General features: G+C 39.8%; 1 protein-coding gene and 1 pseudogene across 29 annotated transcripts in view; both read right to left on the bottom strand.

The window, feature by feature from the left end:
- Window positions 1–12,462, bottom strand: part of CFAP20DC (CFAP20 domain containing) — a 239,958-nt gene that overhangs the window by 201,185 nt on the left and 26,311 nt on the right. The window lies entirely within an intron of this gene.
- LOC112913318 (U4 spliceosomal RNA) lies at window positions 11,675–11,806 on the bottom strand (annotated as a pseudogene).

Genomic DNA, 12,462 nt, shown 5'->3' with positions numbered 1-12,462 from the left:
AACAGACCCATTGGATTAAAGGACACTCTTTGTGAAAATGCCTGTTGGAAGAGGCAGACTCACGTGTGTAGTCTTTCAGCCCCCGTGAGTTGGAGTATGAGCCTTGAGCCTGGATCACTTATCAAGAAATAAAAGAGGTCCTCAAAGTCTGTGCTGGACTTGTCACCTTGTGTGGGAATGCCTTTCCCCGTTTCAGACTCCATGCATGCTCCTGTTCCTTTTGCTTAAGCATGTGTGTCACGTGGCACCTGGGCAACTCCCCTAACTCCATCTGTTCCCTTCAGCAGAAAGATAACATCCTGGTGCTGGAGAAGAGAAGCGGATGTGCATAGGCCAATTGCCCTCTATTGTTTCAAGCACAGCTATCCAGACACACCCAGCTAACATGGTCAACTCCACCCACCCTTAGATGCACAAAAATACATAATCTTTAGCTATGGAAACTTGGAATGGTTATGCAAAAAAAAAGCTAACCAATGAGAAGTCCTCTTATACATCACTGTGTTCTGTGGTCAATACCACTCTACTGAGAAACTATAACATACTCAAAATCTATCATTTAGGAATTTTGCTCTCCTGTAATTTCCAAATTTTGCTCTTAAAATTTGTATATAAATTAAACTTCATGTTTGCATTCATTTTATATCACTTTACCAAGTTTAGATAAACTCAACTGATATGAAATACTGATAACATCATGTTTAATATGCCACCACTCTATTTTCTAGGCAGGCGGTAAGTATCACAGAACTATCATTAGCTCATATTGTCATCAAAGTTTCAATATATTAATGTAACTACATGTTCTCATCATCTGATTGTTCATCTTCTTGTGGTCGATAAAGATTACATTATTTGTGAACTAATCAAATTTAACTGATTGATTATTCTCATTTCTAGATTTGATGAAGCCTAAAAGACAATATGAGCTAATAAACTGCTATTTGTAAAATATCCTAGACACACTGAATTAAGTAAAAAAAAAAAAAAAAAAAAAAAAAGGCTTTTAGTGAAAAGAACCTTTTGTTTCCTTAAGATGAAGCCATTTCCTTCTACATGTAATTAATACAATAAGAATGTACCTTCTGATAATGTGGGGATGTAGAGGGAAGGAAATGATACACAAGATATAGTGTTATTCATCAATGAAAAGCATTTAAAAATATCCCTACATTTATACACACGCACACACACACACACATACACGTATATTTGTGTGTATACATATCTACACAGGCATGGATGAATGAATGGATAGAAGGGGAGAGAAGGAGGTTAGGACGTAGAAAGTGGTTAAACGCTGTTACTCTCACCCCAACAACCAAAACAAGCCTGATAAACTATGAAAACATGGTTTTTAGAAACCCATCAGAGAGCTGGGGATGCAAGGAGACCTAACTGAACTAAATTCCAGAAGTGAATGAACCCTTCATAGGGAAGGAGAAACCAATGGCCAGTGGCTGTTCTTATTTGGAGCATGTCAGAAGGAAGACAGAGAGTTGGCTATAGATGGAGATAAGGAGAAAGCAGCCTAGCTTATAATAGCTCCCATGTAGGCTGAATGACAGCATAGAATGCTGATAGGCCCCCCTCCAAAGCAAGCCTCTGCCTATCTGTCAACCCTCCCCCATGGGTCTTCACCAAGAGCGGGAGGTGGTATACTGAACGTACAGGGTAGAATTAGAGACTGAAGAGAAATTCATCTAAGGTGTTCTGGGATTTCAGCTTCAGGAAGCTAGGGGTGACTGGGACAGCTAAAAGAAAACTCTGCAAGGAATTCTCAGCTTTCATAGAGTGTAAGGCAGCCTTCCTCAGTAGGCTTGGGTCAGGCAGCAGAGGGAAAAAAGATCTGCCAAGGCACAGAAAGCCAGGGGCAGAATTGAGAACAAAGAGAACTCCCTGGGGGCCCTTCCTACTTGGCATCTGGGCCATAAAGGAGAGAGAGAGATCTCTTACAGTTTAGAAAGCCATGCGGCTGTAAATCTGCTGAATCTTGCCAGTGGTCAGAGCTCAAGCCCTCTGGAAGGCAAAGACCTGAGCTTGTCCTCACAGGATTAGTACACACTGAATCACACGCCCTCACAGGATTAGTACACTGAATCACACGGAAGTTTCAAGCCCCAGCCCAACCACAGACTGGCACAGCCTTGGCCTCCTCCACTGGCCCTAAAGGAAGGGATATGCTCTTTTTGGAGGTGAATGTTATTTACTTCAGGCTTTACTGTTCAGGCTTTGTGCAATGTGTGGTATGTGAGCCAAAAATTAAAGACACACAAAGAAGCAAGAAGTCAGTCATGGTTCAATTAACAGGAGATGCAGAGATGACCCCAATGGACGATGATTATTTGTTCTATCTTTTTTTTTTTTTTTAAGATTTTATTTATTTCATAAGAGACAGAGAGAGAGAGAAAGAGAGAGAGAGAGAGAGAGAGAGAGAGACAGGCAGAGGGAGAAGCAGGCTACATGCAGGGAGCCCATGCTGCCCTATTTGTTCTATCATTGATGAAGATTCTAATACTGGCAGCATTTTCTTCAGAGGGATATATTAACAGGTAAATAATCTTAGCACTCAATAAGAGGTGCAGAAAGTTATTTTCTTGTTCGAAAAACATGAAAAAATTCTTAGTATTTACTCCATTCCAGATCCTGACTTACTGAAGCTGCAAAACAAAGGATGCTAGCCATCTCTTCACAGAACTTAATCTCCTCGGAAAGACAGACCTAGAAATAAATATAAACCAGCCCAATAAATGCTATAATAGAAGCCTATAAAGAATGTTACAGAAATCATGGAAGATAAAGCTAGAAGAGGCAGGGGAAGCTTCAAAGAGAAAGATATCTGAAGCCAAGTTTTTTAGGATGAGTAGGGAATGTTCATAATGCAGATGAGAGACAGGATAAGGGAGGATATGAAAGAATAGAAGTATGGTATGGTTTCAGGATCCTACCATAAGTCCAGTAGTTTGTTTGTTTGTTTGTTTGATTGATTGATTTTGAAGTTTTAATTTTTTTTTCTTCTTCTTTCTTTCTGTTTAGGGTGACTTTTTTTTAAAGATTTTATTTATTCATGAGAGGCACAGAGAGAGAAAGAGAGAGAGAAAGAGAGAGAGAGAGAGGCAGAGACACAGGCAGAAGGAGAAGCAGGCTCCATGTAGGGAGCCCGATGTGGGACTCGATCCCAGGATTCCAGGATCACACCCTGGGCCAAAGGCAGGCACCAAACTGCTAAGCCACCCAGGGATCCCCAAAAGTCCAGTAGTTTTAAACAGCACAGGGCTGGGGGAGTATGTTGGGAGAAAGGGATGTGATTGAAATGAACAAGACAGTTGTAGCCAGAATGAAAATGCCTTTAATATTACATCAAAGACTATGGAAAGCTTTTAAGCAGGAAAGTAATAAAATCAGATTTACATTTGTGACAAATATTTGTAGGACCTGTAATGCTACATTATTATTGTTGATAAATTAGCCTCTACCTTACTATGAGAACTTGAAGGGTGAGAAAAGATGACAGGAATTGATCAAAGACGAAAGAAAATAAGATTTGAGAGATGACATTAAGAAAATTCCCTGAGCTTTATCCTGAAATTGTGATCTTTATTACTAAAATTATTGCACAATGCCATTTTTACCTTTATCAATCATGAATTTACTAGTATGGCCATCCTGGTTCAATTGATTTTCACACGTAGACATAAGTTAAAGTTGACTTCTGTAATTCCAAAGTAGACTATGTTTTAAAAAACACAATGCATAATTTCATGAAAACATAGATAGCTCAGAAAGAGAACTATACCAGTTAGTGATGTGTTAGGCTGTAAGTATCACTGAAAAATAGTGGTTTAAACAAAGATGAGGCTTATTTACTCAGTCTAAGGACTGACAGTTCGGGACAGGTTAATAGCTCAGTAACACCATCAGGGACCCAGCTTTTTTCTCCATTTTCCCCTGTGCCACCCTCACATATAGCTTTTGCCTTCATATTCTCGATAAGGCTGCTGCACTTCGATGCATTTTATTCACATCTGGAGAAGAAAATAAGGCAAGAGCAAAGTGCCAAAGAACTTAGGGCTAAAAGAACAAGTTAGCTGAGTATGTCCCTTTTAAAAAGCTTTCCTGGGAGTACTGCCAAGTGAATTCCACTTGCATTTCATTGGCCAGAACAAGGTCACATGGCTGTCCCTAGCTATAGGGGAGTAAAGGAAGATGCATCAGTTTAGCTAGGTTCACTGCCATCCTGACCAAAATTCTGTTATGGGAAAGGAGAGAACAATGGATTTGAGAAGATAACGAGCAGTGTTTCTCACAGAAAGTAACATAAGATCTTGCTCAGCTTTTTCGTTAGGTTGCAACCCAACTGCTAAGACATGCATGCTGAACACCCTGCATGCCTATGAGGGAGACAGATAATTTTCTCTTTTATAAGCAGTTCAGGTATGCTATTAATGGAGGCTACTTGAAAGGATGTTCCCCAAATAATAGAATTTGAAGGATAGACTTAAAACAGAAATAGCAATTTTGGAAGTTCACCTAAATTCATCACATACAAGAGGCTCTTTGAAGTCACTACAAATGGTTAGTAATTTTATTTACTGTGTATATCAATACTAGTGACAGTATGCCCACTTGTTATCAGTCCAAGTAGCAGAAGCACAAACACCTGCACATGTTCAATATTCTTGATGCTTACCAGGAATGGTAGGACTAGCCAGCTGCTACTTTCCTTTCTGCCCAAATATTTTCCAAATATTAAGCTATTTTTTGTTATTGCAAAGAGGTAACAAAATTCACAGAACTCAGCTTTTAACAATTGGCTACTATATTTATGACAGATGGCTACATTTACAATTATTAACAGTCTTGCTACTGTTTGAATATAAAAACCAAAAATGCTACATAAATTACATGCTCAGTTGCCTTATTTCTAATTTAACTTAAGGGAACAAGAATTAATTTGATCTATTTTAAATATTTGCCAACAGGATGAATTCAATGACGTATGGAAAGATAATACTGAATTCACTGTCTTCTACTTCTTGCCACTAAACAATATATCAGCTTGCTTTTCTACTGAAATTGCATAAAATAGATAGGACAGCTAATTTAAACAGTTGTTTGCACATTCAATATTTATAACCCGAATCTTGCATGACTGACTGGAAGCAGTGAGTTAGAAGGTTTAGCTCAGCTGCTGCCTGGAGTGATGGATGGCCTCGAAGAATTTCTTGTTCACTGACCAGATCAATCACATAACAGAATAAAAAAAATAAGATCAGCCTTAAACTAGATTCCCAACATTTCCATCTGTATGCAAAACTATTGCAGGAAGAAATGTATCATAAAACATAATGTGAAGCTACTTAAAAATAATAAAAATCCACCAGAGAGGCTGTAGAATACAAATAAAAAAGATAGGGTGACAGAATGATATTCTGTGTTTTAACCGAATATTAACTGAGACTTTATTATATCTATAACCCAAAAGTGTTGTCAATTTATAGTGATATTTTGATCGAGCTCAGAGTCATAAGTAAAAGGGTTTACAAATAATTGAAAAGGCTCCAATTCTGGGAGCCATATTTGCAGCTGAATTTTATTTAGTCAAACTAAAAGGTGGTGTTGTGGCAATCATTATATACTGCTATTTTTAATTATTCCAAAGGCCATTCTAAAAAGATGGGTCTGTTAAATAATGAGTGAACAAACATCTGATGTTTCAAATGAAAGAATCCGTTAATGGTTAACTGCAAAACATTTGCATTAATGGGAGGAGGCTGGTGAGGCCTCCTTAGTGCATTTGTGGGTTTGACTGGTTTGTGGGAGTCCGTGGTGAGCATGTCTTTCCAGCTCCTCATTCAGTGATATCAGGTTGGTACCCTCAAGGCAGCCAGAGCAGGAATGTTTAGATCACAGAAATTAGCAAATGTTCAACAGCGGGGCTCCTCCCTACCCTGCCTGTGTGGTTACAGGGCTTGCTGGGAAATAGGTACCAGCATTTGGCAGTGTGAGCTGTTCCTAGGGTCAGGGTCCAAGGCGGGCTAGGACGCTGAGGGGACCCAGAGCTGAAGAGCATAAGATTGAGGTCTTGCTGAACAGGTGCAGGAGTGAGCAGGCTTGCACCCTCGATAATCCTGAAGGTGCCCTGGGATGGGAGGTTTTAAGGATGGCTGTAGGTGGCAACTGGGAGGACAGTAATGGCATCCGCCACTTTCTGGGGCCCTGGGGCATTCAGTTTTCTCTCAAGCAAGTTTACCCCTCCTAGGAGTAGGAGTGAGAGGGGGAAGAACAGGTGGAGAATTACAAGACATGAGAAGGAAAAGGAAGGAAGACAAAAAAAAAAAAAAGAGAGAGAGAGAGAGAGAGAGAGAGAGAGAGACAATGATAAAGAAAAAAGTAGAGTGAAAATGCAAGAATAAAAAAAAAGGTAGACAGAAAAGGGAAGGCAAAGAGAAGAAAATGAGAAAAAGGAGGAAGAATGAAGAGGGAGAGAAGATAAGAAACAAAATGGGGGGAAGAGAAAAGTAGCAAGAGGAGGAGAAGGGAGGGAATCATAGGAAGAGCTGGGAGGTGGAGAAGGAACTGGGACTGTCAGCCCTCTGTGCATGGGCAGAAGAATGGCTAGAAATGCTAGATGCACGGTGGGCCCTTTGATCCAAACCACAGTTGGAGGCTCCAGAGCTGAAGACAGCAACCTTTCTACCACTCAAGGGCCTTTTCTTCTTTAGAGGCTGGAGCTTAGGTACTCTTTTGAGCAATGGGTGAAGAAAACCTGGCCATGTTTTGATAGGAACAGAGGCCAGCAAGAAGACAGAGCCTGGGTTCTGGCTACTTCATGGGTTTCCAGGAGTTCCCAAGGGCAGTGGTTTTCAAATGTCAAGTGCATCAGCATCACCTGGAAGACATGTTCAAACATAGACTGCTGGTTTCTCTCTCAGTACTTCAGGAGTGGGGCCCAAGAATGCTCAATTAAATTCCCAGGTTGCGGATGCTGCTGGTGTAAAACATGGACTTCGTAAAATAAAACATATCCTGGAAATGATTAGGACCCAAACTTAAGCCCTTATTAGTGAGCATCTTAGCAAGAATTCAAATGAGACAGATACAGGCTAATAATGAGCAGCAGGAGTCCCGTGATGGGAAGAAAGGCATCCTGAATCAATTTTTCCTGCTTACAATTATGCCCTAGGCTGTCTGTGGCATTCACAAATGTTTCTCTAGTAGCCAACTCTGGAGAGTCTGACTCATTCCTTGAAATCTCCAAACCCTCACGGCTAGGTCTTCTGAGATCATTTTTATACCAACGAGTGCAACTGAACTGAACAGGGGCGAATACCTGACCCAAACTAACACAATCATATTCTCTCTATAGGTATTCTGAAATTGCCTGGTAGGACTGGAAATGAAGCAGAAACACAGAATAGCTGAGATGGAGGAGTGAGATAGAGTACTTAAGGCTCTCTAATGCTGGCTTCCACAGCCAGCTGCACTGCTGTCCTTGGGCTGTGTGTGACGCTCCAACATACCTGTATTTGGTGTCCCTACTGTGTTTTAATTTACTCAAGCTGGTTTGGTTGACTGAAATGAGGTACATGAATCTAGTCCCTCTTTACAACTGTGACAACTTCACTAGCACAAATGAACTCACGGGCCCTTTGATACACTGCACCAATCTTGCCTATTCTGATATTTTAACCCTCTTTAGTAGCCTATTCCAGGGTGTCATCACCAAGCTGGGTGGAAATAAACAAACCCTTATGCCCATTTCTTTTTATTGGGTGTTGAAAAGTTTTATGCATACATCTTTCTTACCATTTTTTAAATATCAGGTAAAACAGCTATGACTATATCTGTTACTAGGAATAACAGTTAGGACTCTATGTCAAAAGTTAACAGAAAACCCAATTCAAGCTGGCTCACTTAATAAATGAAATTTATTAGCTCATGGAGGGCAGGTTTCCGGGTTGACTGATTTAACAGCTCAAAATGGTCACCAATGACCCAATTTCTTTTGTTTCTCCCCTTCTGCCACCTGGGTCAGCTTTATCTTCATGGGTCACAGGACAGGTGCCAGACACAAATGGTACTACTAATCCAGCAACCAAAAGAGCCCTAAAATTCACTCTGATTGGGCTAGAGTATGTCAGAGTCCCACTCCTAAAAGCATAAATGTGGCTAAGTGGATAGAGGGTGCTAATTGACCTAGCAATCAAAACCCACACCAGCGGCTATGCTGTCATGTCTTATTAAAAGTAGATAGTCTGCCACTAGGCAGGGGGATATACCCAAACAAAACTCAGAAATTTTAAGGAAGAGAAAAATGTGGCGAAGTCTTCTAGGTAGAGAGACCACAGATGCCTACTACCACAATTCTTTCTCATGTGTATAATTAGAAAATAACTTTAAAAATGCACTTTATTTTGCAACCACTATAGTCATAATTGGTTCAGGCAAGAATCATCATACTAAACTAGTAACAGAGAGCTTGATGAGGACCACGGTCTCTATAAACTATCAGGATATATCCCCAAAATGACTTATTAATTTAAAGAGAAAAATAGTAACTTCACCATGAGTAAACCTGGCAGACAACACTTTAACCAAGTGATCAAAGTGAACACCGCCTATAATGGAACAAACCAACATCATATGCCTCTTCATAAAATTCACTGAGAAAGGGCAGCCTAAGTGGCTCAGTGGCTTAGTGCCGCCTTCAGCCCAGGGCGTGATACTGGAGACCCAGGATCGAGTCCCACGTCGGGCTCCCTGCATGGAGCCTGCTTCTCCCTCTGCCAGTGTCTCTGCCTCTCACTGTCTCTCATGAATAAATAAATAAATAAAATCTTTTTAAAAAATTCACTGAGAAGGATACAATATCTCTTTCATAGTATTTCTAAAGCCAAAAATGTATAACCTGAGTCTAATAAGGAAAACATCAAACTCAGTGAAAGGGCATGCTACAAAATAACTAGGCTGCACTTTTCAGAAATGTCATTGATTTGAAAAACACAGAATGGCTGAGGAATCATTCCAAATTAATGGAGACTGAAGACAAATGCAAACTAAATGCAATGTGTAATCCTAGACTAAAACCACAATTGCTATAAAGGGCAGTAGGTCTACACCATGGATAATACTGCATCAACGCTGAACACGCTGATTCTGAAAACTGTACTGTGGTTATGTCAGTGAATGCCTTTGTTCTAAGTAGGTACATACTAATGTATTTAGTGAAGGAATATGAGGTCTGCAATTCATTCTCAAATAGTTTGGGGAAAAATGTGTATGTACACACACACACACACACACACACACACATACACGCACAGAAAGTAAAAGCAAATGTGGCCAAAATATTTAACTGGTGAATCTGGATAAAAGGTAGTTCTTTGTACTATTTTTGGACCTTTGCTTTAAGTTCAAAATTGTTTCAAAATAAAAACTTTAAAATATTTAAAACTTATTTTAGACTGCGTGTCCCTATGATTTTTCTCAAAGCATGAAGTATTACTGTTTTGCACTGTGTATCACTTAAGTTTCATAAGGGCACAAGAGCTGACAATAAATCTCAGTTTTCTTTTAACTTATTTATTAGAAACTCAGCTGGTAAAGGATAATATGTCTTAGCCAAAGCCTGTTGTTTCCTTTTCTTCTGGGCACACAGCCAGACTCTATTTCCCAGCATCTCCAATGCTGTTATGGGTGGTGTCTTCTGGCCAGAGAAATATCCTCCCATGTGGTTCTCTAGATTCTCTCTTCTTGTACCTACTGTCCAGATACAGAAGATCCGGCAGAGGACTCTAACATCCTAGATGGAAGACAGAAGGGGTGTAGGTCTCTAAATGACTATGGGTGGTCAGAGCCCTACCACTGGCCTGAATTGTGGCAAGAAGAGCAAACAATCTTTACAGAGTTAAACTACTGAGATTAGATTACCTGTTATAGCACTTAGCCTACTTGACTAATAAAGTTACCTGACTTATTATTATTTTTGTTTGTTTGTTTAAAGATTTTACTTATTTATTCATGAGAGACACACACAGAGAGAGAGAGGCAGAGACACAGGCAGAGAGAGAAGCAGGCTCCATGCAGGGAGCCCGACGTGGGACTTGATCCTGGGTCTCCGGGATTATGCCCTGGGCTGAAGGTGGCGCTAAACTGCTGAGCCACCCGGGCTGCCCTGATTTATTATTTTTTAAAAGATTTTATTTATTTGAGAGAGAGAGAGCATGAGAAAGAAGGAGAGGGAAAAGCAGGGAGCCCTGATGTGGTGCTTGATCCCAGGACTCTGGGATCAGATGCTTAACCAATATTGCCACCCAGGCAGCCCTAAAGTTCCCTAACTTATAAAACAGATTAATACAAGGGGACACTTTAGGAAAATGCACTGAGGATTCATACGTTTGCTTTCAAAATACATACTTTAAAATAGGAGTTCTCAAAGTGTGGTTAAGGGAACTCTTGGTTCTCAAAGGATAGTTCAGGGACCCTTGAGAGTCTCCAAGACATTTTCAGGGTCTCTGTGATGTCAAAACTATTTTCAGAGCAAGACTAAGATGTTCTTTGTCCTTTTCACTCATTCTTTTACAAGTACACAGTGGAGTTTGCCAGAGGTGATATGATGTATTATACCAAAAGAGACTGAATATGAAGCAGATATGAGAACACACCTGTCTTCTAAGTTAGACATTAAAGAGATTTACCAAAATGTAAAATAACGTCACTCTGCTAATTTTTTTTGCTTTAGAAAATATAGATAACTTATGCTAATTATTCAGAGTTACTTATGTTAACATGTAATGGGGTTGTTATTTCTAAATAATAAATATCTTTTAAATTTACTTTTAATTTCTAATATGGTAAATACTGACAAATATAACCCACATAAACAAAAACCCTTTGGAGTGTTCAATAATTTTTAGGTGGGTAAAAGCGCCTGAGACCAAAAAATAGAAGAACCCCTACTTCAAACAAGTATATCTAAAAATCTAAATAAAATAAACCCATATTGCTAAAATATAAGAGATAGGATAGTGAGTACCCTTGGCTGACCCTTAGTAACAGAAAAGCATAGTCTCTAGGACATGGTAGGTGCTAAATATATAGTTTTTAAATTAATACACTGTACAATGGTGAGCATATCCACATTTAAGAGTGTTGTGATAAATGAATGAGACCACATGCTTATGTGTTTATCATTGTTCACAGTTATTCATCATCACTCTTTATACGTAAGATGTTTGTAAGTCCCCATCCACTGACTTCATACTTGGCTGTATAATCTGAGTTGGCCAATGGGATATAAGTAGAAGTAATATGTGCCACACGTATCTGAGAAGAAGCTTTAAATTTAATTGTGTGGTTCTGCTCAGACTCTTGCTCTTCTGCCCCTGCCTTGTGAAGAGCATGTTTGTTGAGTGCAGGTTCTAAAATGAGAAGACATAGGACAGATACATAGTTGGCCTATAGTTAAACACAGCTACAGTTCATCTGCAGCTCTCAGGTAACGTGTGACAGAAATACATAAAACTGTTGTAAGCTATCCTAGCAAACCAGGCAAATACAGTATGAAATGAGCCTAACATACTGCAGATGTTCAGTAAACCTAACCATTCTCATCAGTGCTATTATTCAGTTAAAGTAGCACTAAAAAACTTGCTTAGTCCTTGAGTGACCACACAAAGAAGAGCCTACCTTGATTAACTAGGATAGTTTACACAACACTATTGACATAACCTCAGGATTCCATTAGCAATAATCGCACCTCGGATAAACCTCATTGGCTACGATACTGCCACTGCGCAAAAAGCTAGCCTCAAGATTCCAAGTAAATGAAGTACATGACATAGGACAGGAGTGGCATCAAAGCAGACTTCACTCTAAGAAAAAATTCTGGCTACCATGTACCCCTAAATACCCACTGGAGAGTCTCAGGAATATCTGTAGAGGTCATTGGCAAGTTACTGAGAAACAAAGAGGTTCTAAGATGACTGGAAAATGCCCAGACTCAAAGGAGAGTGCAATGGGTCTATGAGCTCATCTGCTTGCCTTGCCCACATCCTCTTCTCAGAGCCTCTGAAGCTGAAACCAAAGATGAAGCTGAAACCAGAGATGAAGCCTCTGAAGCTGAAACCAAGTATGTGCTGAAAGCCAATGACTGGCCAATGACTGATCCTGATTTTTCTTTGGAATCTTTGCACTAGAAGATACACCAACTGAACGTGGTCACACAGTGATGGGTATTAGAGTTATAGGATCATTGAGGGAGCCATATTTGCCTGCGACCACAATGGCAAGCAATCAGAGAAAGTCAGTCTGCAGGATCAAACAGAACAGAGAGGACTAACAGGGTAAGAGATGAGAGAGTAGCTGCCAGAGAAAGAGCAATTACTAACAACTTTCAACTCTAAAGAAACCTGTATCAACTTGTGTGCAGTTGGGATCCATAAGATTTTTGCATGTTCT

Source organism: Vulpes vulpes, chromosome 9 (genome assembly GCF_048418805.1).
Source record: "Vulpes vulpes isolate BD-2025 chromosome 9, VulVul3, whole genome shotgun sequence".
In the NCBI taxonomy this organism is placed as follows: Eukaryota; Metazoa; Chordata; class Mammalia; order Carnivora; family Canidae; genus Vulpes; species Vulpes vulpes.
The sequence above is the reverse complement of the archived record's forward strand: the minus strand, read 5'-3'. Positions and strand labels throughout refer to the sequence as shown.